At 36.9% G+C, this 26,834-nt stretch overlaps 1 protein-coding gene across 2 annotated transcripts in view; it reads left to right on the top strand.

The window, feature by feature from the left end:
- LOC131702000 (anthrax toxin receptor 2-like) overlaps positions 1-26,834 on the top strand; it is an 82,050-nt gene that overhangs the window by 43,314 nt on the left and 11,902 nt on the right. The gene's annotated exons all lie outside the window — the stretch shown is intronic.

The following is a 26,834-nucleotide window of genomic DNA, read 5'->3' on the forward strand; positions in this document are numbered from 1 at the left end:
AAGCCGTTAATTACAAAACAGTGTCACTTGTTTTTACCTTCATATCTCCACTGAGCCTGATTCTGTTTAGCCTTATTTTTATTTCAAACAGACGTGACCAATTACGTTAATTGCCCATCGCTGATTCTAATTGCATTTCATTTGCCTGGTTTATCGTTGTGCTTTCACTGATTTAAAATAGTTGTCCTGATAGATTTTATTTTCAGCATGAAATATCCAGTATGGTGCACACTGATAGCAAGTCCATCCTTGATTTGTAGCAAATCTTAAACCCATTTGTAGTGAATAGCTTTTTCTTTATTAGGATGCGGAGACGGCGTAAAAATGACTAATTAACATTTAAAGGGAGGTAGCGGTTTGGAAAATAAAACCCAAAAAGTTTAACACATTTACATTGCTAAATTTGTCCCCTGCCTTTAAGAAGAGCCTAAAGATTGCAGTCGGTACAACTGGAAGTATCAGGGGATTTGAGAAACACATGCAAACAAGATCTGATGACTAAAAAATAATAATTTTGATCAAGTTTGGTTTAAGGTGGCACAAAATAGTTTTTTATACATAGAATCTAGTTTGATTTCTGAAATATAACAAAAATGACTCAATTGACTTTTAAATGCAAATTGGTCCATAAACATGTATAGCCACCACCTTATCACTTTATCTGTTTCAAAGCCAAGAATTCGTCATCTGTATTTCCTAGATTCAGTTATCAGTAAAACCAAGATGTTTGTAATATCAGCTAACGTATGTGAATATGTCTCGTAATAGAAGTGTGAGTGCTTCAAAACTGGCTAGGTTTCATATTTTTTATTTAAAACATTGGAGTGTTTTTATCTGCAAGGTGGTTCATTTCAGTGGTGTTTGAGTGAAGAGCCACTTCAAATTGAGAGATTATGTTGGGGATTTCCACCACTTCCCCATTACCAGATTGTAACGGAAATTCACTTGCAAGTGCTAAAAAGTTTCGATTTTTTTTTTTTTTTTTTTTCAAATGCTTACCCATAAATCGGCATAATTTGTAACTGAACAATAAGCAAACTATTTATTTTTATTTTTTTTGTCTGGACTTTTCATAAGCAGCCACTTTTAACATGTGTTAAAGTTAAAATACTGTATGCGTTTGCCTGCTTGAGGTGAGATCTGTGATCAGCCAAGCAGCTTTTCTTTTCTTTTTCATGTATCAGGCTTCCAGGAAATACAGTCCTACATCAAGCTAATTATATTACCCAATAAGGTCATGTGATTTTTGGCTGGTGACTATCGCAGCGGCATGTGACAGCCATGACCAATTACGGTGCTGGAAATCTGGGTGTTCTCAAGGGAGTCTGGCTAAGGTTTTTAAAGCTGTAGCCCCCTTGGCTTTACTGTAGACTTGTGCATGGGTTTTTTTTTTATTAATATGCAGTCTAAAAATGTAATGTTTAGAGATTCAAGTGGAAAAACACAGTGAGGATCAAAACAAAGATCTGTATTTTGGTTATTTATAAATCACTGACGTAAGACAGATCTATATCCATTTGCATTGCAGCCCAATGCCAATATCAATTACAAGATCTGATAGCAGGGATGTTATAGCAGGCAGGACATCCTTTTAAAATAAATAAAAAAAAAAAATACAAATAAACTATGCACACATGCAGAAAGTCACATGTTAACAGTTGTTAATAACATCAAAGTTGTGTGCCGTACAATCCTGAGGATTCTTTAAGAATCCAAAATATAGCAGTGGGGACAGCATTAAGACTTTCATATCCAGTTCTCTGCTGCGTAATTAAAATACTAACAGTTTGACGGAAAAACAGGAAATCCCCAATCATGCTTGTAACTATTAGAAACGGAAATCCGAAGTAGGATCTTTGAAAGCGTGCAGCTGGTGCTCATACAGGGGAAGTGTTGCATTGTTTTGGTTGGTTTTCATCTTTTTTCCAAAACAGTGTCTTATGCTGTCTTACAGTACCAGAGAACAAGGGCAGGAAATAGCTCTAAGAAAAAACTGATGAACAGCAAAATCCCCACCGAGGGAATGTTAATTGTGTCATCATATTTAGTACCGGTACTAGGATTTTGTTTGGGTAAGTGGCTTATGAAAGACAGAATAACGAGACTATCGCTTTGGTTTAACAAAAGTTCACCATGACTTAATAACATTCTGTAATATTGTACTTAGTATAGTAGTATTGTGACCTTTTCACCTTTTCTCGAGTTGGGAAACGTGTCAGTGCATGTTATCAGGAGACAGGAGACCGGGGACCACTGTCAGGCTGGCTGGTTTTTCAGTCAGGGAAATGCTTTCCAGGACCCCAAAGGGCCAGAGTACCTAATTTAGGAGAGAACTCAATCGCAGACTTTCAAGTCCTTTTATCAAGTAATTGAAGTTCAGGCATGAATTATCAAAGCTGGAAGAGTCTCTTTCAGTGCCAGCAGCTAATGCAGTGTGGCCCAGTTTGAGAGCCACACACGGTCGAGCAAAGAGGCTTTGATGGCGGACAGGAACCCCCGAGGGTCATGAATTTTTCAGTGCAGAATCTGTGAGGTTACAAGAGCTCATACAGGTGTAAAGAAGCAGGTTGTTGGAGACATCTGTTCTGAGCAGAGACCCGGGGTCCCCACCAGCCCGCAGCGAGACTGCTGGATTGTCAGCAGATGTAGTTTAGAGTGGCAGAACAGTTTTGGTCTCACATTTGCCGCCTGAGGGGCTTCAACACCAAAGGTAGAGCGGGGGTGGACACAGCTGCACTCCCGAACTTGCCTGAGGCACAAATAAAGAGATCTAATGTAGTTTGACTGTGTTGTTGGGGGAGACGGGGGAACGGGAGAGCCACTTCAGAGCCAACTTAACGCGGCAACATCTGCCGCCAAGTTTCCAGGGAGCGGCTGGGGACAGCAGGTAGAGAAGGTGGTCGCTGAGGAAGCAGCCCTTGTTAAGTCTCAAACTATTTTGAATAGCCTCTTATCAGAACCTGCTGGTATACTCAGCAGGATTCTGTATTGTTTTACAAAGCAGCAGTCTGCGCACTGTACTAACAAGGTAGTTTATGAATGATGCATTACCATACATTAACCCACAGTGACTCCACACTCAAACAAAAGGTGAGAGCATGTATTTTAGAAGTGGGTTTGTGTATCAGCAATGTAAATCTTAACACTGAGGTTTGCAAAAATTATAAAAAAAAAAAAAAAAACTCATGCTACTTGTGTCCCTTTGCCTTGTACCAGTGGAATTAACGATACAGCTATTGACACATCAAGTTTAAGCTGTGTGATCCTAGTTCCTCTGAGAAATGGTCATGCTTGCTTGTATTTTAGTTCTGTATGCTTTGAGGGTGCTTTTGGCGGCTTGACATAGTGTGCTACGTTATTTTGAGCAACTTGTTTTAAAGCAGAGATTGTAACTGTGTGTCATCGCCACCACCAGGATGCTACATGTTTGCTTTTCAGAGGACTTTAGGCTTCTAGAGTGTATTAAATCAGAGCTCAGATTAGAAGCACAAAGAACAGCACCTTCTCGAGATGGATTAAAATTTCCATTCATGTCTGTTCTTTGCAGCTAAATCACTCTTCAGCATCTAGGGATCTAAATGTTTGTTTTCTCGGTTGCATAAATCAGCCTGTGTGCACTCCATCCTCTTAATAAGGCTTAGAGGAAAGCTCAGGTGCAATCTGCACAGGCCTGGCAAATACAACACAATATAGATTCATGAAAATTGCACATATGTTGTTCTAATATATTTGTTTTTGTTGGAATTATGATTATTATTTGTCAGAAAATATGTAAATGTTTAATGAAAGACTTGTTGTTGATTTGTTAATAACAATGACTAGAACAACTACAATTACAAATCTTTTTATTAATTTTTTTCTTTATGTAAAAGTTGACAGGTACAAAGTTTTTTGAAAATATTTGCAAGCAATTTAAAGACTAATCAGCACTAAACACATAACACCATATATATACAGTGCCTATAGAAAGTCTACACCCTCTTTCAAAATGTTCACCTTTTGTTGCCTTATAGCCTGGAATTAAAATGCATTAAAACATTTTTTTTTCATTTATCTACACATCCTACCCCACAACTTCCAAGTGAAAAAAATATTCTAGAAATTTGTAGAAAATTAATTAAAAATAAAAACTGAAATAGTTTGGTTGGATAAATGTCCATCCCCCTTGTAATAGCAATCCTAAATTAGCTCAGGTGTAACCAATTGCCTTCAAAATAACACACAAATAAGTTAAGTGGCCTCCACCTGTGTTAAATTGTAGAGATTCACATGATTTCAGGATAAATTTAGCAGTTCCTGTAGGTTCCCTCTGCTGGGTAGCGTATTTCAAAGCAAAAACTCAACCATGAGCACCAAGGCGCTTTCAAAAGAACTCCGGGACAAAGTTGTTGAAAGGCAAAGATCAGGGGATGGGTATAAAAAAATATCAAAGGCCTTGAATATCCCTTGGAGCACGGTCAAGACTATTATTAAGAAGTGGAAGGTGTATGGCACCACCAAGACCCTGCCTAGATCAGGCCGTCCCTCCAAACTGGATGACCGAGCAAGAAGGAGACTGATCAGAGAGGCTACCAAGAGGCCAATGGCAACTTTGCAAGAGCTACAGGCTTTTATGGCCATGACTGGTCAAAGTGTGCATGTGACAACAATATCCCAAGCACTACACAAATCTGGCCTGTATGGTAGGTTGGCAAGAAGGAAGCCATTACTCAGAAAGCCCACCTTGAATCCCGTTTGAAGTTTGCAAAAAAACACTCTGTAGCCATGTGGCAAAAAGTTTTGTGGTCTGACGAAACTAAAATTGAACTTTTTGGCCTAAATGCAAAGCGTTATGTTTGGTGCAAATCCAACACAACGCATCACCCAAAGAACACCACCCCTACTGTGAAGCATGGTGGTGGCAGCATCATGTTATGGGGATGTTTCTCATCGGCAGGGACTGGGGCACTTGTCAGGATAGAAGGGAAAATGAATGGAGCAAAGTACAGGAAGTCCTTGAGGAAAACCTGTTGCCTTCTGCAAGAAAGCTGAAACTGGGATGAAAGTTCACCTTTCAGTATGACAACGACCCAAAGCACACAGCCAAAGCTACACTGGAGTGACTGGAGTGAGTGGCCCAGTCAGAGGCCTGACCTAAATCCAATCGAAAATGTGTGGCATGACTTGAAGATTGCTGTCCATCAACGCTCCCCAAGGAACTTGACAGAGCTTGAACAGTTTTGTAAAGAAGAATGGTCAAATATTGCCAAATCTAGGTGTGCAAAGTTGGTAGAGACCTATCCCAACAGACTCACAGCTGTACTTGCTGCCAAATGTGCTTCCACCAAGTATTAACTCAGGGTGGTGGAGACTTACCCAATTATGATCTTTCAGTTTTTTGTATTTTTAATATATAATTTTTTTCTCAATAAAAACTTTTTTCCCCTTAACAGTGTGGAGTATGGTGTGTAGATAAGTGGAAAAAAAATCCTCATTTAAATCCTCATTTAAATGCATGAGACTCTGAGGCACTGACACAACAAAATGTGAAAAAAGTTCAAGGGGGTGTAGACTTTCTATAGGCACTGTATATATATGTTTTTTTTTTATTACACCCACCCCTCGTTATATCGCCCCTCGCTATACTGCAGATTCAGCTATATCGCGGTCCTGAAGTTGGCTCCCCATTTTTACAGTCTAACTGCACATGCCTTAGCTGAAATATACACAGGCAATTTCACTTAGAAGTACTGTTCGTTTTATTTCGTACTGCACATCACAAACAAAAATATACGAAACAATTAAAAACAAAGCATTAACATAGCACTGTACCATATACACACGCATTGCACAATAACACAAAGCAAATTAAATATCTACTTGCTGAAGCGGTTTTATGTTAGCCAGCGAGGTGTTCACTTGTAACAGCAGCAATGCACTAACAAAAATCACAGGGCAGTGACGTCAGCTCCCTAGCAACAAGCCTCCTATGTTGGGAATGGATTCTTTCAATGTAGCGGGTTTGTGCATTTGAGAAAGGAGAGGATGACTCATGAAATTAATTATTGGAGACTTAAGTTGATGAGAAGCAATTGCCCTCCGCAGTATGAATTAAAACGGTGTGCTGCTTTTTATACGAAAAATGAGAAAAAGCGGGTTGCGTAGAGAATTTATATTGGACCCTGACGCTCCTGATAAAACGAGGGAATGTTTGTACAGTATTTGTTAGCCTATTTGTTTTTCTTTGGGTGTGTCGCTATATCGCGGCCCTCTGTATAGCGGATATATATTGGGACCCTGACACTCGCGATATATTGAGTGGGTGGTGTATTTTTATTTTTACTCTTGCTCAAATCTAACATCGTTACGGCTCCTGAATATATTAAATCCTATTAAAGTCACCCTTATTATATAACATGTAGACTGCTTGCCAACTAGGGGCAGTTTTGTAATGAGGTTGGAGTGTATTTTTAAAATTGTAGAAATTCCAATGAGACAAAAAAAACATGTCAGCTGCAGTCCTCAGGCTTGTTTCTGCAGTTTACTTGCCTCACAGCTTGACAGGTCACAGCACAATATGACAGCATCTTCACTTAATAGTCATTGTTCAGATAAACAATTCAGTAGAACCACCTAATTAAGGACACTTTCTTACAATAGTTCAGTCTTCTTCCTCTTAAAGAATTCAAATTCAAATTCAGCCACCTCAGCAGAAGTACGCACTCCCTGTGAGGAAACATTTCATTACGGCTTCTCCAGCTGACAACTAGACCCCCTTCCACTATTTGAGCATATTTTTAACATGTCTTGTCAGACAAGACTAACAATCTACTTAATTGTATTAATGCTCTGCTTAGCAACTTTCTCCGAGTAGACAAGGTCTGGCTTAACTTGGGAGCTACACTTGAAACATTTTCAGATTAGCTGCGTTCTTCAGCAGACCAGCATGATCCATGCAGTGATGACTTGCAGTCAGTTTGTTCTCCAGAATTATATCGGCCCGTATACTGTAGGGGCCATCCATGTGCTCAGCAAAGAAAATAATTGAGAGGAATACAGGGTACTGTCTGGAGCCTATTTTGGGACTTAACAATTTCTAATCGTTGGAGGCAGTACAGGAAAGAATTATGCCAGGAATGTGGGATGGTTTCTGAGCTTTGCATACCAAAGTTTAATTTATTCTCATACGTTTGCCTTTTCTTTGTGTGCGATTTATGTTTTCAAGGCATATTGTCAAACAGAATCTGATGAATACCAATCAAATACAAGCGGTGGGGTAATTCATACATAATATGTAAATGTATGTAAAAACTGAAAAACAGATGTCTCTCAAATACTGTAAATATATTAGGGTGGATATGGGAAGGACTGCGTTCATCTGTGTCTCTTCTGGTACACCAAGCAAAGGGTAATGGGCAGCTCACATCAGAAGGTTGATTTGTGTAATTATTTGGGGTATGGAGACAAAACAAAGACTGCCCACTGGTAATTAATGTGAAGGCAACAATAACATGCAGAAACAAAACCAGAATCTTGATGTGGTTTTAGTTTATTTTTTAAATGTATTAAAACATCAATGCTTTTTGCACCACTTCGAAAGTACAGTATCATGTAGATTCATCCTATGTCCATTAATTCTACAATACATGAATAGGGATAGAGCCTGTTATCCTGTAAAAGATCAGGGTACAGCTGAGCCCAGCACTGTTGTTCTTCGTCTCCTGGTTTGGGTTACTTTCTTTAGCCTGAGTACCTCATTAGTACTGTGTATGAATGGGCTTGTTAGCCTTAACAAGCAGTAAGAAGAAAGCTGACAGCTTAATTCAGCTTCTGCTCTCCAGAAGAGACATGACAGTCATTGGCGTGCAGATTTGTGAAACGGCCCTCCGCTCTTAACCAGATTAGTTCCTTTTACATTAACTGCTAAAAGTAGGGCAGATGTCCTGGCGGCTGGTTGTAAATTCGATAATGTTTGCTGTGTTAATCTGTAAGGCTCCTGAAACTGCAAAGGCTGCTGATAACAGGATTAAGTTAAGGGACCCTCTGAGCTTTCACTTCCACGGACAGAGGTTGTGGGGGGCGCTAGAACAGGGAGTGGGGGAGGGATTTGACTTCTGTCACCAATCTTAATTGATTTTCAAGAGGTGTTTCTCTGGGTTATTAATTATACAGACCACTATTTTTTCCTTCAGTGGTTCTGCAATTGTTCCTCTAGATTTTCACCTTCTATGTAGGTCTGTAATACCGTATTGGTTCATTTAATTCTTAAAATGAGACATTGCTTAATATAAAGACAAATGAGATACAGGAGTTAATTAATGTACTGTAGTACAGCAGTCTAATACTTTTTTAAATGTAAAACAAACAAACAATTAACAACATAACCATTCATTTTTAGTAGATTAATGCTAATAATAAGTATTTAAAAAGCATATCTACAATATTTAATGACATGCAGATATTTTGTTTGGATATTTACATATTATGTGTTCCTGTTAGAAAAAGAGTGATTTACTACCAAGTACACTAAACTGTCTTTATTACCAGCCTGTGGCAGGGCAGGAGCCCTGCTTCTGTAAATAGCGTGTGTGGGGGGGAATGTAAGATTGGCAGGGATGGGGTTAAATCTGTCCCTGCCAGCAATCACAAGTGTAGTAGTTGGTGCTAATTGGGGAGTGGCCACATGTATAAAAGGAACCAGAAATCCTTTGATTGTTGAAGGAGTTTGGGTGGATGTTTGTGCTGTGTTTTTTGTATTGATTTTCAACGTAGTAGTGAAGGCTAATGCCCAGTCTACACATAGTTATTATTTTGTTTAAACCTTTTATTTTGGCCCTCGTGCCGTGTTTATTTTGTTCCTGTTTTTGTGTTTGTTTTGTTAAATAAACGTGCGCACCAGCACTTAAACGGCAGATTTCTGTCTCTGGGTCTCTTTCCTGTCGGTAACAGCCTGGGCCGTGAGGCTACCCTGTCACACAGCCCAATATTACAGTCACTCTGACAGTCCCTCTCAAACTGAATAATAGGCAGTTTTCCTTCTGTTACGAAAGCTTTGTCCATTGGGTTGTACAACAGAAATGAAATTCCAGTTATATAAACTTGTACCTTATCAAATATGTTTTCACACTCAAGATGCATACAGTGGTGGAGCCTGTATGTACACCGTAGGTACTTATGGACAGTAGAGAACCGATCAACAAATTATTATAAGTGAGTACCTCAAATTCTTGAATTGATCAGAATCTGGGATTTTTTTTTTAGTCTTGCAGATGTGCTGCTTTTTTTAATGTTCCCCACAGACTTCTGATTAGTCTGACAAGATATTACCTGCAGCCTTACCAGACTGTTTGCATTGCAGTATTTATATTCTGTGACCCGTTTGATGCAATTTAAGTTGATGTTTAGATGTGTGCTTTTCACTGGATTTGCTAATGCAATGACCGCGCTGCTGCGCTTTTAGATTCTTCATCATGTATTAAAATCAAAATAATGCAGGGTGATTGCTGTATTTTTTGTTTAATTCAATTACACGAAATTATTGTAAATGTCAACTATTGAGGGTATTGTCAAGTTCATTTTTAGCTGAGAACATGAATTTCCAAACTCAATTAAAGATGGAATAATACATTTCAGTGATACTGCCCATCACTTGATCTGTTTGATTTCAGTGTAAAAGAAGGGAGAAATTGTAATAATAGTGTATTCTCAGTTTATAATGTACTTTAGGCAAAAGGGGATGTAGTACGTGAACATTTTTCTAATACTTTCTTACCCATTTTGGTTCAGTTGTTTTCTTTCTATTTTTCATGGCTACTGTTTGCATAAAACAAAAAAAGATAACATTATTAAACATCACACGCAGTAGCAATAATAGAAAGTATATGTGCAGTATTAATTCAGTTGTTGGTCATTTATAGTAATATTTTACTTCTCTTTTTGAGTTTACCTGGAAATTTGTAGTACGAGCTCTTAATATTAATCAGATCTGTCAGTCGTGTATCTGAATTAAAAAAAAATAAAAAAATCATACATGTGTTTACTACAGTAGCATAATTTAAAAACAGTTGCTGTGTGATCCACTACATCACCCAATTGAAATGCATATATATATATATATATATATATATATATATATATATATATATATATATATAATATGCATTTACAATTTAACAATTAAAAAAAGACATCGCAATGTTGCCTTGTTATTTTACTCGTTTGACAGTAATGTTAAACGTACAACTTGCACTAACATGCCTTTCTCTTATAACTTCTAACTATCCCGTTGCATTTGGAACTGTCATTTGAAAATAAAAAAAATGAAAATATAGAAACAAATCCATAAGGAGAAGAGGTTTACAGAACATTATACTGCATGTTATTTCCTGTAGATACAGTGAAAGGGTTTGAATGCAGCTGGGTGCGTTTTCTTTTTTTTAATCTTAATTCTGTGAGTTAGTCAGTAAAGCTGGAACCTGCAGAGTGACCTGATTTTTGGTATTGCAGAGTTTATAATCTGCCGATCTTTTGATGCAGCTGTTTTGATGTTCAGCTGTGTCCTTTTCAGCAGATTTGCTAATGCAGTGACCAGGCTGCTGCACTTTTAGTTTCTTCACCGTTTATTCAAATCAAAACAGGAATGGCATATTACATGAATTTCGTATCTTTATCTGCATCTGTCAATATAGATACTCACTATATATATTTATATCTTGACATTTTCTTTGAATCAGATTGATAGAGAATGTGACCGATCAATATATGTAGCAGTTACAGGTTTCACATGATGTGGAATTTTGTAATTAGCCAATCACAAAACCTTCCAAAAAACGAAGCTCTGAAATACAAGGATAAATAACAGTCTGGTGTTCGTAAATGTGTTTATTTTTAATCTGATTTAAGGTGTTTAATGAAAATGATTCACTTTTGAAATGTGTTCTATACCCTTTTGTTTAGTATATTTTTTTGCAGTTGTTTTTTATACAATATAATTTCCAGTATATCAAGTTATTTAAACATGTTTGATATACAGTATATACACGCATACATCAATACACAACACACAGATTCAATACTACAGTAAAACGATAATGACAATTTGTTTTGCATGTCAGTAAATGTTAATTTATCTTTGATATAAAAAAGTACAGTGACGAAACAAAAATACAGTGAACAAATATATTTAAATCTGATATAATGACATGTCTTTAGAGAAAAAGGTTTGTTTGTAAAATATATATTTATACAAAAATTGCTTTAGTTCAAGTACATTTAAATGCTAAAACTGATGAAAAAAAAAATCCAGTTTTATTTTGTGTATTATCTATATAAAGTGGAGTGATAATTGTAGCACGATTTTGTAGCTTGCACTAACTAAACTAGAAAAAAAGTTCTGAATTTATAGATTGATTTTAAAAGCCTGTTTATATATATATATATATATATATATATATATATATATATATATATATATGGACCAATAATGAAGGGAAACCAATTAGAATTTACATTGGAATTTCAGAAAATGGGACACAGTGTATTTAAGAAAAAAAAAAATATATATATATATATATAATATATATATATATATATATAGTTTAATTAATGCCATGTCCAGTACCTTACAGATATGTTTGTCACCTTACAACATATACATGTTATTATAATTCTGCCCTATTTGTTTCCAATGGTAGTAACTAAAATGGTCTGAACGTGTTTTTTCAAAGTGTACTTAATATTGAGGAGATACTGGGAACAAATTAATTGGAGCAAGTAAAAAATAACATAAACAAACAGCCATAATTTGAAAGTAGAGCCAGCTTGCCTGCTGGGGTTCAATTTGACTCACCCGCAGCAGGCCCTCCCTTATATGGGGCTTGTGGTGCTGGTGCAGTGGTGTTGTCTTTTGTCAGTGATAAGCAGTGATCTCTATTGAGCAAGGCTGTACGCACAGGGGGGCCATATCGGGGGCTGCCCATTACAAAAATCTACCTCCTACTGTGCAGAGCAGCCAAAGGTTGTGACCTCTCCCTGAACAATTCTGACAGTGAGATTTGTTGAATTATATAACTCTGTACCATGAATGCTGCAAGAAATAGATAGCATACCGATATTATTGGAAGTTAAATGTAGCCTTGGCCTTAAATGTAGATCACATGGCCTTCAATAAAGAACTGTTACCACAGAGCAGTGAAACATAGAGGCTGAGATGCCAGACAACAAGCAACAACATTCTAGGACTGTCATCGTAGTTACAGGCCATAGCGGTGCTGTAGCCCATGGCCATACATGTTACTGGAGTACAGTCATTTTTTTTTATATTGTCATGATTAGTTCTAGAACCATGTTACCCGCTTGTTTTCCTCAATGGAATGCTCCAATGAATCCTTCTTTTCCCACAACAGCAGCACCAGTGGCATGTGTAACATGTTTAGCTACCCTGTTGATATAGTAAAGCAAAAATGACTTTAAAATGAAACCTTGAGATGAAACCAGATTGCCTGCATTTTCTGAAGAGCTTGTCGTGCGTGTTGTTATGAGGCATGTGATTGTAACAGATGTCCTTTTATCTGAGGTTGACTCTACAGTCTTTTGTCAGTTGGTGTACGCAGTTTAAACATTTGGTAACAGTTCTCCATGCTTGCATGCTTTATAAAAGATTCATCTTGTTCATTATTGATAGTGAAAAGCACTCAGAAGTGGAAGTCTTTGGCGAAGTTTGATTGTAGAGAAGTTTGTTAATCCTTACCTACCAAAAGAAGCAGCAGGTAATGCATCTTGGGAAGATCTGAATGCTCTGGGAAGAGTCAGACTTTACTGTTGTGTTTGAGTCATGTAGGCTGGTCGAGTCAGTGGATGTGATTTGAATTAGCAGTCAAATATTCCTGTGTTAACGGAATTATAATATTTTGGGTAACGTGGTGTTATTGGCCATGACAGTCAGCAGAAAGCAAGGGGGAGTCGGTATGTGATGAAGGACAGTGGAATTCTGGAAGGTGGCGGGGAAAAACAAAAGAGTCACTGATTTCAATTAAAAATGACAGATTCACAATCAAGTTCATTAAGCTCTGAACTTGAATCATCATGATACATATAAATTCCTTCTATTAATTTATGTTTCTATTTGTAATTGATTGAACCGCTGTGCTGTTGTCCTTACAGTATATAATCCCTAACAATTATTTCTGTAAATGCACTGCTTTTGGTTGAATATGTTAACCCTTTAAAGGATTAGGTGTTAAGGCTGGTCTTCACACCAGTTCTTCATGGTGTACAGGTAAAATGATAAAGAACACACTTTTTTTAACAAACTCTGTTTTCATAGGCACATTCTAGAACTTAAAAGTTACAAAAATTAAGCTTTCTGTGTAGTTTGGAAAGTAACCCCTTCTTAAAAAGTAATACCTTAGAAACATTTTCTTACTTCTCGTTAGCATAACATCTTACAAGTCCCTTTTTTATTTTTGCAGTTGATCTTTTACAAACTGTCTTCTTCCTGAGCAAAAATGAAAATATCGTAGAGCCTGAAAAAATAAAAAGATTAACAGAAAAATCAGTTTTGCTATAATAATAAAGCAAGCGTTGGTTATTATACCTTTAAGAAAATAAAAGCAGTAAGGTTGACAGAAACAAAGCCAAAGTTTGTAACTGCAACCAATATCATTTATATAAATGTATAGAGCTCACAACAATGTTTTTTTTTTTTTTTTTACTGTTTGTATTTAATGTACTATGCCCTGTATTTCACTGTATTTAATGTATTATGCATTGTTCCTCACTATCTTGTTAAGCACTTTGTGATGGTGGTCCACTATGAAAGGTGCTGTATAAAATAAATATTGATTGATTGAGAGCTCACAACAATGTTAGATTATAGATCATATTTGGTGCAAAAGATGCTTACAGCAGACACACGGACACACACACAGATTCATGCACACACTCATATCCAATGTAATAACCCTTATAAAAATACTTTGCAGTAGTAGTTTGCTGTTTAATGCAGTACATTGTTGTATACTGTAGTATTACCACCGAGTGGATACAGTACTAGAGAGAATGTACTATGGTTACAATATTGACTCCTTTTCAGAGATTTTGTATTGCAATTTTTTTTTCAAACTTTCAGGGGGCAACAAATTAGCCATTAAAAACTCAATTGAAAGTGACAGTATATACAAAGCACCGACCAATCTTTTCTAGAAGATGTCTGTTTCAAGGATTTTTTTTTTATTAATGCAGTAAAGGCAGTATTACTGTACTGGGGCTCCCCATGCCTCCCTGTGCGAGTAGGAAAATCAAACGACAGGGTGTGCAGTGAGACGTCTTACTCTTTTTTTTGTAACAGGATAAACCCATTTCTAATGTCATACTAGCAAAAAACAGCTAAGGTGCTTGTAGGGGCTCTTAATGGACCCCTTGAGTTGTTTATTCAAAGCTTTTTAACATCAACATTTTTGTTTTCTTAAACTAGAGGCGTCGTGGTTATACTCATACCTGAAACTTCTGCCGGCAGTCATTATGACGGTTACATTTTAAAACACCGTCAATATTAAAATGAAAGACAAACTATCGGATACACCTCAAAAGTTTTATTTAAGCACATCATATTAAAAATCTGCACACCTGAAATGCTGTATTTAAATGAACAATTAAACATAAAAAGGTTTATTTTCTGACTTACCACATATAAAGCACTACTTAAAAAAATGAAAACTATAATAAAATAAACATTTCAAAAGAAACTATTGTGTAAACAGGTATATGTACATACAAAACTGTAAAAACGAAAGTAGTTTTTAATTTAAAACGAAAGCAACATGTTTTCTGTTGCATGTATCACTCGGTGCAGCACTGAATCCAGGTTGTGCTGTGGCTAGCTTCAAGATTAAATCTTTCCTACTGATATTTTCCCCGGTGCATTTCTTGTACAAAACAAAGGAATTGATGGCTGCCAGGTCTAGTAGAGATAACAACAGGCTTGTATATAAAAATAAAATAGAATATTGTAGGTTATATTCAAAATAAAAACATTTATTGTAAAAGGCAGTCAAAATGTCGGCTTTGGCGGTTCTAGGTATAACATCCTGTGGCAAAGTGGTTACCAGTGTGCAGGTGCAGGAATGCAGCAGTGATCAATGAACAGACAGACAACGATAATCCAGGTGCAGTGATATTTTATTTGTAAATCCAGTGGTCTGATGACACAAAACACAGTAAATAATGATAACAAGCAATACAATGGTGTGTATTGCTTCGTTGTAATCCACGGGTTGGTCCTGAAATTATAACAGTCCCGATCTTTTTACACCCACACATAATGCAAACACAATCACCAGTCCACAGTGCGTGCTCTAGTGTTCGCGGTGCTAGTACAGTTTATCGTGAAACAAAGTGCAGTGTTGTCCGGGTTTAGTGCTGGCCTTTAGCGACAGCTCCGGATCGTGTTACCCATCTAATAATAACAAACAAGTGTTTGGTAAACACGATAAACAAAACAAACAAAACACTCATTATTACAATACAGGTTCTTCTTCCGGATCAACTTTTAACCATACCAAGGAACAGATCACTTCACTACGCCCCCTTTTGTAACATCAATCATGACCCCTTGGTTTACTAGTGCAACCGCTCCTCCAATCCGTGGCTACCACATTGTTTCCCTTCCGGGTCGATGATTTAGTGTATCGTAGCTCCGCCCCTTTTCTAGATTACCGACTTCCTTCTAAACTCTGTTCCCTTTACACAGCGCCCTCACGGGTCGGGAGAGAGATTTATCACCAAGAATCATTCTGTCTCTGTCACACTTCTTTATTTTCATGATCCTGCCTTTCAGACGGCATTAGGCTATTTAATACAAGTATATAGGAAAAGTCATAAACAGTCAACCACATTACTTTCAGACACGCAGAGTAATTTACATTTGAAAACCTCAAACTGTCAAAATGACTGCCGTGGCGGTTCTAATGTTAACTTAGCACAGTGGTAAATGCTTTGTGAATATGGCCCTGTTGGAAACATTTAAGGAAACTTGGATTGGGCATTTATTATGAGATTCAATTCCACATGCTTAAGATGTAGGTCATGATTACCTTCCTCTTCATGGTATGAAACGTGTGTGTAATTTATCCTTGAAAGGAAGGGGGGGGGTTATGATGCTGCCATATTTTGTTCTGTTCTTAATCACAGACTCAACAACCTAAAACAGGTTGTACTGAACTGACTCAGAGACCTCAAGCTGTTATTTTAATGAGCTTACATTTAATACAGAATTGCACGCTAATTTGTGGCAAATTGCAGAAAAAAACGCACTCTGTATTCATTGTGTGTTTAAGCTACTTATATTAAATAAATAAATAAAACGTATACATATATATATTTTTTATTTATTTATTTATTTATTTATTATTATTATTATTATTATTATTATTATTATTTATTTCTTAGCAGACGCCCTTATCCAGGGCGACTTACAATCGTAAGCAAATACATTAAGTGTTACAATACAAGTAATACAATAAGAGCAAGAAATACAATAACTTTTGTTCAAGCAAAGTACAAGTGTGACAAACCACAATTCAATAATAGAGCAGATAGTGATAGTTACATCAGGATATGATTAAATACAAAATACTACAAAATATTTCCCTTCTGTGTACACTGTATCAAGTTATCTTTCATTGAATGTCATTACAGACATACACACGCTTGAACACTGTACTACTAAGCACAGTAATCACAGAATTACTTTGTTTTTAATTTGATACCTTAATTAACAACTTGCTGAAGTTCAGTAACTGTTTCATGCATACAGTGTTTCAAGCGTGTCATTCATTTTGTACAGAAGCAGCTAAACAAAAGCAGCTAATGCTAAAATGTTCAAATCTACCAGGTCTTTGCATGTCTTCTCAAATTGAGATGATAAGGTATTCCCCATAGTGACAGTAGTGCTAATTAAGACATAAAACTGTGGGCAGCAGGTTTCTGAAGGTTACACTGTCTACACTGGAGGAAGTGATAAAGAATGAAGTCACTGATGACATCTGACGTTTTCACAAGGGATGATGCAAACAGCTCCTAATGAAGGCAGGGAGATGCAGGGGCACGGGGGTCCACCAGCTTTATTGACGACCACCAGAAGCACTGGAAATGCAGGACTAGTAAATTAGGGGGGTTACAACAGACAGAAACAGAGAAAAGATATGGCACTGCTCAAAGTAACGGGCAGATCATTAGCTCTTTAGCCAGCGCTGGTAAGATTTGTTCCCTGGCTGGTCACCAAGCAGTGCTATATATATACACTGCTGTGCAAAAGTCTTAGACATTTTGCTTTTTTTGGGGGTGGGGGGTGTTATACTACCATAGAAGTATACATCTCACTCCCCCTTTGTATTACTGTACTATAGGTAGCATTTACACCCTCCAAAATAATTGCTTACATTAAAAACTTGTTTATGTAGGTTTGTCCATAGCACAGACTGGAACTAATATCAAAACTAGCAAGAAACCCTTCTTACTAGTTTTTTTTTTTACTATCCTAGGTGGGTTTCCATTTCACTCCCTGGAGCTTTCATTTTTAGAGCCTCTTCATACCAATTACATAAATCAAAATAATATCAATCAAAATGAATATTTACTGAGTATATTCTGATAAACCATATTGAAATGCATATAAAACATTCTATACTTTATTTTAAACAAACCGGATTGACAGCTGTTGGGAGAATATGGAGAGCAGCAAACTAATCTACATACAGCGACCCCCAACTTTGACCATTTTTTCCATCAGTGTTGAGTCACTTAAGGTGCTTTACTCTATTAACGCTGTACGAGGGATTACAGATTACCAGCAAGAAATAACTTTATACATAATGCGCTGTAAGGAAATTATGCGCAGTACTGATGAATTTATGAAAGACTAGCCATTGGGAAACTATTGATATAATCTTTTTAAATGTAAGGAAATTTTAAATTGTGTGTGTCTTGTTTTAGAATTCATTCATTTTAATATTGTTTATTAGGGTTAGATATTCACTGGGGGCAACCCCGCATACCCAGAGTTTGAACATATGCAAATATGTGAGACTATCACAGTGTTCTCAAGTATGATGTAATTTAGCATTTTTAGGCTGACGGAGTTTAGCCTATCCAGAGTTCAGCTCTTTAGAGAGATCTAATTGATATTAACATGCTGGAATAACTAAACAATGAATAACTTACGTACAATATATTAAAATTATTTACATTTTGTAAAAAAGTATTATTATTACTTTATTTTCACACGGCACATTTATAACCCATTGATTTTAATTAATTCTTAGCAGACGCCCTTATCCAGGGCGACTTACAATTGTTACAAGATATCACATTATACATTATTCCACATTATACAGATATCACATTATTATTTTTTTTACATACAATTACCCATTTATACAGTTGGGATTTTACTGGAGCAATCTAGGTAAAGTACCTTGCTCAAGGGTACAGCAGCAGTGTCTCCCACCAGGGATTGAACCCATGACCCTCCGGTCAAGAGTCCAGAGCCCTAACCACTACTCCACACTGCTGATGCACAACTGTAGTTGTTTTATGCTGTATTTTTTTTACATAACCTTGTTTTTATGTGGATATGGTAGCTTAGGGAAATGCAGCTTTGTGAGCTGCCATATTGAGTGGATCTTGTATAGCAGTAGAGTGGCATTTGAAACATAGTTTTGTCACGATACACGTACAGTTTAAACATGTTCTTAGAGCAGGGGAGGTGAATGCAGATGTGGAGGAATATAGAACACTAACATATGATACCGTAGCTAGAGAAAATAGTGGCACAGAATGAAATTTGACAAACTCTTGAGTTTTCTGTGGTTTGCGTGTTAAATATAAAAGAACATATAATTGAATTTCTCATTACAGTGGAACCCCACCATATACTCCAAAACACTTTACTGAGTTGTTTTTATATATGTATATAGTTGTATATGTATGTAATGTGATATCTTGTAACAATTGTAAGTTGCCCTGGTTAAGGGCGTCTGCTAAGAAATAAATAATAATAATATTATGTATTTCTTAGCAGACACCCTTATCCAGGGCGACTTACAATTGTTACAAGATATCACATTATTTTTACATACAATTGCATTATTCTTTTTACATACAATTACCCATTTATACAGGTGGGGTTTTTTTTGTTGTTTTTTATTTTTAGTGGAGCAATCTAGGTAAAGTACCTTGCTCAAAGGTACAGCAGCAGTGTCCCCCACCTGGGATTGAACCCACGACTCTCTGGTCAAGAGTCCAGAGCCCTAACCACTACGCCACACTGATGCCCTAATACACTGTCATACCCTTGATGACTGTGAACCATTAACTTCTTTCTTTTTTGTCAAAATCTTCCAAATCTATACCTAGCTACAAAAGGAAATGCAAGAATCAGACACCATTTCTTGTTTTATTGAAGCAATTCAGTAATTGTTTGACATATAGTTTTATACTCTTCTTTTTATAATGTCTACACACGTGTTTCTTTAAGTTGTTTGTTGTCTTTAACACATCCTTGATCACTAGGTTTGTCAGGATGTTCATAAAAGTCACTTTAATTTAAATTAACGCAGTGTTTTGCATTGTAAAAATACGTTTGGAAAGACGTCCCACAGAACACAGACCTGGTTGAATGGTAACATTTTTTCATATATATACAAAGTACATCAGAAAGGGTTAAGGACTCTGCCATCATTCCAGTGTAAGACATCACCACCCATGGCCTTGCTACCTACTCCACCAGGTCTGATGCCTGCCCTGTCAGTACCCTGGAGACGCAGCCACAGCAGGTCTGGTCAGCCCACCTGGGAGGGAGACAGCTGCCATGGCTGGATCCAGCTCTTGTCAACAATAATGACTTGCATCTGACACCTCATCCCAGCTACTCTTGTTTAGTCTGGGATGTATTGCATTAGAATAATTACTCCTTGTCAGCCTCCATTTAACAGACCTCCCCTCGTACACACACGCTGTCACTGGCTGGAGCATCAAAGCACCTCTCTTGTCATGTGCCCTCAGCGGAATGAATTGCTTTTCTATATGTAATTTAATGCTGGCTGTAAAAAGCTATTGTAGGATTTAGGTTTCATATAAATTGCAGTAGCAGAACATAAATGCATCTGTAAATGCTCCATTGGGCCTCGATTCATAGGCACTACTACTGGGGAGTTCAGTGTTCAGTGTCCCCCTCAACTGTTTTAGTATCCATTTCAGGATGTCCCATTTTCATGTGAACAAACAATGCACCTAGGAACGCTGTTGAAGTGATCACGTCGAAATGTGTACTTTGGACTTTGGACAGAAATCTGGGGAAGTGTGGATTTGCATGTAAATCAAGCCAGCACTTGTTCTTACGCAAGCAGCTTATCAAAATGATTTTTGTTTTTGCCTTAAGAAGCTGATAGATTACACCTGACCACATTGGGTCTGTGACAGCAAGTCAGATGTTGTGCATCACCAGCACTGGCCAAGGGGACCATTGATAGTGTGGGACTGTTCTGTTACACCCCATCCTGTCACCCTCCCATTTCCTTGTTATGACTTCTGTCAACATCATGTGAGCTAAAGAGTTTGACACAAAAGTGTCAAAAAGCACTGAGCCAATCACATTTTTCAGGTCAGAAAGTTCAGTGTAAGCTGTGGCAATCTAAAGCAACCAGGTCAGAAAGCTGCAGGCGGCATTGTTAAACACAAGACTCAAGGCGAGGCCCTTGGGATGTATTATTTTATGTAGCTCTCTGTCAGAGCTACAGGTGGTTCTCGCAGATCACTAGTGATAGAATAGCTGTTCAGAAACATCGAGGGGAAGTCGGAATTACAGTGAAGTACAGAAACGTCCCGTTATTGACTTCCCACTACTAGCTTCCTGTTCGTCAATAAATGTTGTAGACAGAGGGACCTAAAGAGAATTGAACCCTGGGAGTTTCAGTACATGGGACAGGACCTGGCTGAATGGTAATGACAGAATCATGAGCAACAGAACAGAAACATGTTAGATTGAAACAAACATGTTATGAACTTGCGTACCTTTTCAGCAGGCTTACAATCTGTGTTAGATTTTCTTGATTTATTTCATTTTGCTGAAACAAACACAGAAACTCCATCTGGAGAACAGGCAAAGAAGCAGGATTTCTACAAGAATTCAAGCTATTTTAAAAGTTCACGGGACAGGAGCAAGGGCAGCATGGAGGAAGAACCTCTGGAATTGAAACAGGAGAGAAGTGTTTGACTTTAGCAGAAGGACAGGTGTTCCCCTTGGCTCGCAGGGAGCCTTCCTCTCGGAGGTGGGGCCAAACCGATCGACCGCCAAGGCTGGGAAGCTATGTTATGTCCTCCAAGGGGAAACGAAAAGTAGGATTGCGGACAAATTGAAAAGATGTAGAGAATGTCCAAAGGTCTCCCCGGCTTACAAGGGTCATGAATGAGGGAGGTTGTCATGAACTTCCGAGGCTGAGTAGTGAGCCTCACTTCCTTCACGGGGAGACTGGAGAGCTGGAAAAGAGAAATAAACATGCAAAGAGGGCCCAGGGTCTCCCCGCCGGCTCTCAGAGCCACCTCCAAGGAGCTGAGGCCAAATGCTTGGACTGAGGCTGGGAACAGGCTTTGCTCTCCAGAGAGAGAGACTGGCATGGGTGAAAATGATTAGATTGAGCAGAAGAATGAGAAAATGAAAGATAGTTAGGAGAGTTTTGGTCAGGGGTCTGGCACTCGGGAACATTCCTCTCAGAGGACGAGGGCGGCATGGCCGGGCCTCTGAGGTTGGAAAGTGAGCTTCACTTGCCCCCAGAGGGAGGCTGTTGCAGAGGTGGCGCAGCATAGTGTATTGCTATTTTACATTTTACACTAAGATATAATCATAGGTGACTGTTTACTACAGTTGTCCTTTCCTTAAAGACACAAGTATCTTCCCTTTTGCAAACCCCACAGCAAATTGCATGAAAATGTTATAAATTATATACATGTAGCTTGGTTAAAGCTCAGGAAGATCTAAACTATCGGTTATACTCTTTTGACCACATGGCATTGAAATGTTATCAGCCAATCAGGATGCAGGAAATGTTTACGCTATTTTATAATGCATCTTTTACTTTTCAGTATTATGCTCCTTGCCCATACCTTTGTGTTGTTAGAAGTCATTTTTGCATGTTTTTCTAATCATTATTTCTATTATTATTATTATTATTATTATTTTTTAAAAAACATCAATCATAATAGAAATGGATAATTTAACAGAGAATACTGTGTCCTGAAGCTGCTCCAATTTGAATTTTGATCATCATCACATCCTGGATGAATGCCACTAGTTTATTTACTGCTCTCATTTGCATATGGTTTGATGAGTATACTTTCAGCTGCTGATATAATTGATCAGCAAGAAGTTTTATCACCATACAACTGCAGCAGAATATAGTGATGTGTGCTGTGACATTCATTATTTTCTAAAGCATGGATTGATAATGTTCTCCAGAATTAATAGAAATCAAGGTCTTGTTGGAAAAAAAAACATGCTTAGGGTATTCCCTTTTCTACATATTCTCCAAACAAACCAGATTTTATATTAAGAGGATTTTCTTTAATACTTCTCATAACCTTTAAATCTTTTTAAATGGCAGTGTTTGCTTGGCATGCATTTGGAGAAAGTAAAGCAAGACGAGGACTAAAACAAATTGTATCCTGTGGCTTCTTTGCACGTTAAAGTTGATGGCTCATTTTCCCCATGTAATGAGCAAAGGGCATGAAATAAGGTGAAAGCATTTAACACTTTAAACACCTTGGTAATTAAGGTAGTAGCAGAGTGACAGGTCTATGTTATTGATCTAGATGAGTTCCCAACCCTGGTCCCAGGGATCCACTGTGTCTGCTGGTTTTCATTCCAACTGATCTCTCAATTACTCAACTAGACCCTTAATTGAACTGATAATTAAAAAGGTCTAATTAAGCAAATTGTTTTCAGGTCTTAAACAGTTGCAGATTTTAAGTTAGCTATATATAGTCCCGATATTAATCCTGCAGGTGTTTTTTAGTATGGCACAATTGAACCTCAGAGTGTCTTGGTATTGAGTTCAAAGGTCAAAAGTTTCCCACAATCCTGTGGCACTTTGTTTACCTGTGCAACAATGACCACTTTTGTTTGTGAGATATGGAGCGTGAGGGACAGAAAGCATCATTTCAGTATAGCGCACCCTGTATTGCTGCTTTATACTACAATTATAGAATAAAAATAGTTTTTATAATCTGTTTTCAAGGGTAATTTGCATCTTAATATTTGTTATCAACAGGTGCACTAACCCGTTAAATATTCCATGTCACAGCCACTTAAAACAGACAAATTCCATTTAAAATCATTCTTGATTATTTGTAAATTCTTTGTGTGAGGTTAAACAACAGGCAAAATGTTAAAAAAAATACCTGTTATATTTTTGTTGCATTTCCATATAAAACGTTTAAACAGAGAACAACATAAAAAAACACTATTGTATAACGATCCCACATTTCTATTTTCTAGTTATTTTAGAACTATCTTTAAATCTAAGGAATTATTTAAAATGAATTATTTTATTGCTCTGTATTTTGAGTAGAACACCTGTTATTTCACTGGGTTCAGTCAACCTTTTATCCATACTTGTACTTGCATCTGTTGTGATTGCTGTAAACTTGCTTTCTTCCACCAATGGAAGTGGTCACTGTCATTGATAGAACCTATAGAATGCTGGAAATTCATCTTCCGTTTTTGGCAACTGCTGTGTTATTGTTTTCATTTTATAAAGACACAACATTCAGAAACACTGTAACCAGGTTCCTGTTCTATCATAATAGTTTGTGATAGGTGATACTAGTTTTTAAACAAAATAGATGAATAAAATTAAATACAAAAAGCAATGTGTTTAGACATTTAGTCTGTTTAACAAAAACGCAAAGGATTTGAAAAAGAATGCAATTCGTTTTTATTGTCTGTAAATAAACAAGTTAATATTTCCAATGGAATGTTACAACTGCAGCAAGTGTTAATCTAAAAACCTATCAAAATAATGAACTACAAATTACAGATTGGATAACATTCAGCATTAGACTTGAGAAGCCGCAGTGCAATTATGTATTGTGTTTTGTGATGATAATTGCTCCTGATTTTAATGATGTTAACACATCGGTGCTATTTATGTGATCCTCGCAAATGTCAATAAATAGAGGCAGTGTTGCTTTTTAATTTCTTCATATTTCTGATGTTTAAGTGATGCTCCGTTAATGACATTCCGTATCCTTTTTTCCCCCCGATGTTCTTGAAAAATCTCCATTTTTAGTAATTAATTAAATGGTAGGAAATCCATTATTAAAATAGTCAAGGATGTCAGTCGAAGTATTAAATAAAACAAAGGCAAAACAGGAAAGAAAATAATAACCATTCATGAAAAGTCCCAACATTCTCAACATTGAAATACTCAAGTTAGTATTAATAACAGTAGTAGTATAGCACCTGTTTCTAAAACTGTGTTTTCTATTGTTATTGGAATTCAGTTTTACAAAGACGTTGTGTTATCTGCACTCTATGTCTGACTGTTTTTAATTAGACAGATTATAAAAGGAAACAGGAGCTTTGTGGCTCCCTTTGCATTCAATTTAAGATGTTTCTCTTTCTATACAAGACAAAAAATATTTTATCAAAATTGTATTTACAGTAAATCATTATATTTAGAATTGAGACACAAATGGATAGTATTGTGCCCTCCCTTGTGGTGTGAAAATGTTAGATTTAATCCAACCAGTGGGCTCCTACAGAGCCAACAAATGACATAGATTAAGTATGCTTAAACTAAAGTGATCTAAATAGAAGTATTTTTTTTTTTTTTTAGTTTATTAAAATGAACGGACAACTGTACTTATTTTGGTCTTATATTGAAATCAAGGGCAGGCTAATGATTTGTATAAACATGCTGTAATCTGCCTAAAAACAAAACTGATGAAAATGTAGAAACGGTTTAAAATAGTCCATGCCATCAATGCCTAGTACAAGCTAAACATTATTAATAAATAATATAATTATTAATAATTATATTATTAAAATAATTAATTAAAATAATTATTTTAATAAATGTGCTGTGAATGGTTAGAGCAATAATTACTTACTAATTTTTAAAAACAGCAACATTGACTGAATTTGGAGCTTTATCATAATAATTCTGTCTAACGCTCATAATGCAGTCATGTTATATTTATGCAGTTATTTGGTGTTTGCAAATGAATGTTAGTTAAGACAGTTTGAGTAAAGTCACTTAGCTTATTATGAAGATCACACATTTAATCAGATTCAGTTATCCCAAATTAACCAAAATAATATGCAGACTGCAATGGTCAGAGTGAATACATCAGATACAGTTTACTGTGTGTAGAAGAAAGCATTTCACTGACAAACTTGCCTTTTTGTATACTGCAGGAGTCTATTCGGTTGACACAGTATAAACAGCAGTGGATCGAAGTACCATCCATGTATAGCAATCTGATAGAGAACAGAATTTGTTGTGTTGGTTTTTGTTCAGCTAAACCAGCCTTTATAATGATTACAAATTGTAATTGTCCATTATCAGCTCGTAGTAATCATGCAGTGATTTTAATGGCTGTTATTACACAACAGATTTTCTTTTTCACACTATTTTTTTTTTTGTTTTATCACCAAGCTGGATTTTATTTATTTATTTATTTATTTTAACAAAAATGACACCAGACCTACGTATTTGTTATCACCAATGTTTAACCTTACCACCTACAATCTGACTGTTTCTTAAACGTGTTACTTTTAATGTCAGTTCCAGTCAGTGCCAAAAGCATTTCTTACTGCATTAGTCTCATCATTGAGTTTAATTTGTGCCACCCTGTGGGAGAGTAAGAGTCCTGGCACATGTACACGGCAACGTCCTAATGGCAGACTTTCAGACACGCTAGCCCAGTTCCATCCTGACAGCTCACTCCAATTACTGCCTCTCCTGTCGTATGTTCAGATGTTAACTTTTTGTAGATCTCAGTTGACCCCGTCCCGCACCAGGCTGGTGGAAAGAGGACTGTGCAGTCGGTAAGGGTTCCGGAACACAGTTCATGGTGATCCTGTGCTTTTTTGTGTCATTCCTCTGTTGTTGGGTTGTTTTTATTATGCATTATTCTGCTACTAGGAAATAATGTGTGTTATACCATACATGGCACACCAAATGTTTTGTATTTCTAGATTGATAGTCAACGTTTGTTTTTTTTTTTGTTGGAGATTGCGTGATATTAAGTCAGAAGAACGGGATCTTGACTGCTGAAATCCCGGGAGCCACAAGCACGATTCCATGGGTTTTTACAGCTATTTTTATCGTGAGAAAGCGATTGACCCTGCCGTTAAAGTTCCGCTGACCAGCGGATGTTCTTTTGCTGTTTTGCGTGAGAACATCACAGAGTCAAGACCGTAGAGTCGATTTTCATGTGCATGTAAACCCAGCCTATGATTCTCCCTCTCTACTTACTGTGATCGAAGTCTAGTAGAGACATATGATTGGTTATATAATGTATGGCTATATATGAATATGAATTTATCACTGTCTCACAAGTGCAGTGTTACCCCGCCTTACACATTTACCAAATCAGAGCGACGGCATTTTACACAAAGCTGGGAATAGCACCAACCCACCAACACTAAGTAAAGAAAGAACTAGATTTGGGTTATTGTGGTTTCTGTATGGAATATCTCAAAGTGGTATTTGAATGGGCTGTCTGCAAAATAACTAAAACGCTTCATATTAAGATACGACTGTTAATCTTTCCCTGTGATATAAATATTCAAAAAT

This window comes from Acipenser ruthenus, chromosome 1, assembly GCF_902713425.1.
Source record: "Acipenser ruthenus chromosome 1, fAciRut3.2 maternal haplotype, whole genome shotgun sequence".
Classification (NCBI taxonomy): domain Eukaryota; kingdom Metazoa; phylum Chordata; class Actinopteri; order Acipenseriformes; family Acipenseridae; genus Acipenser; species Acipenser ruthenus.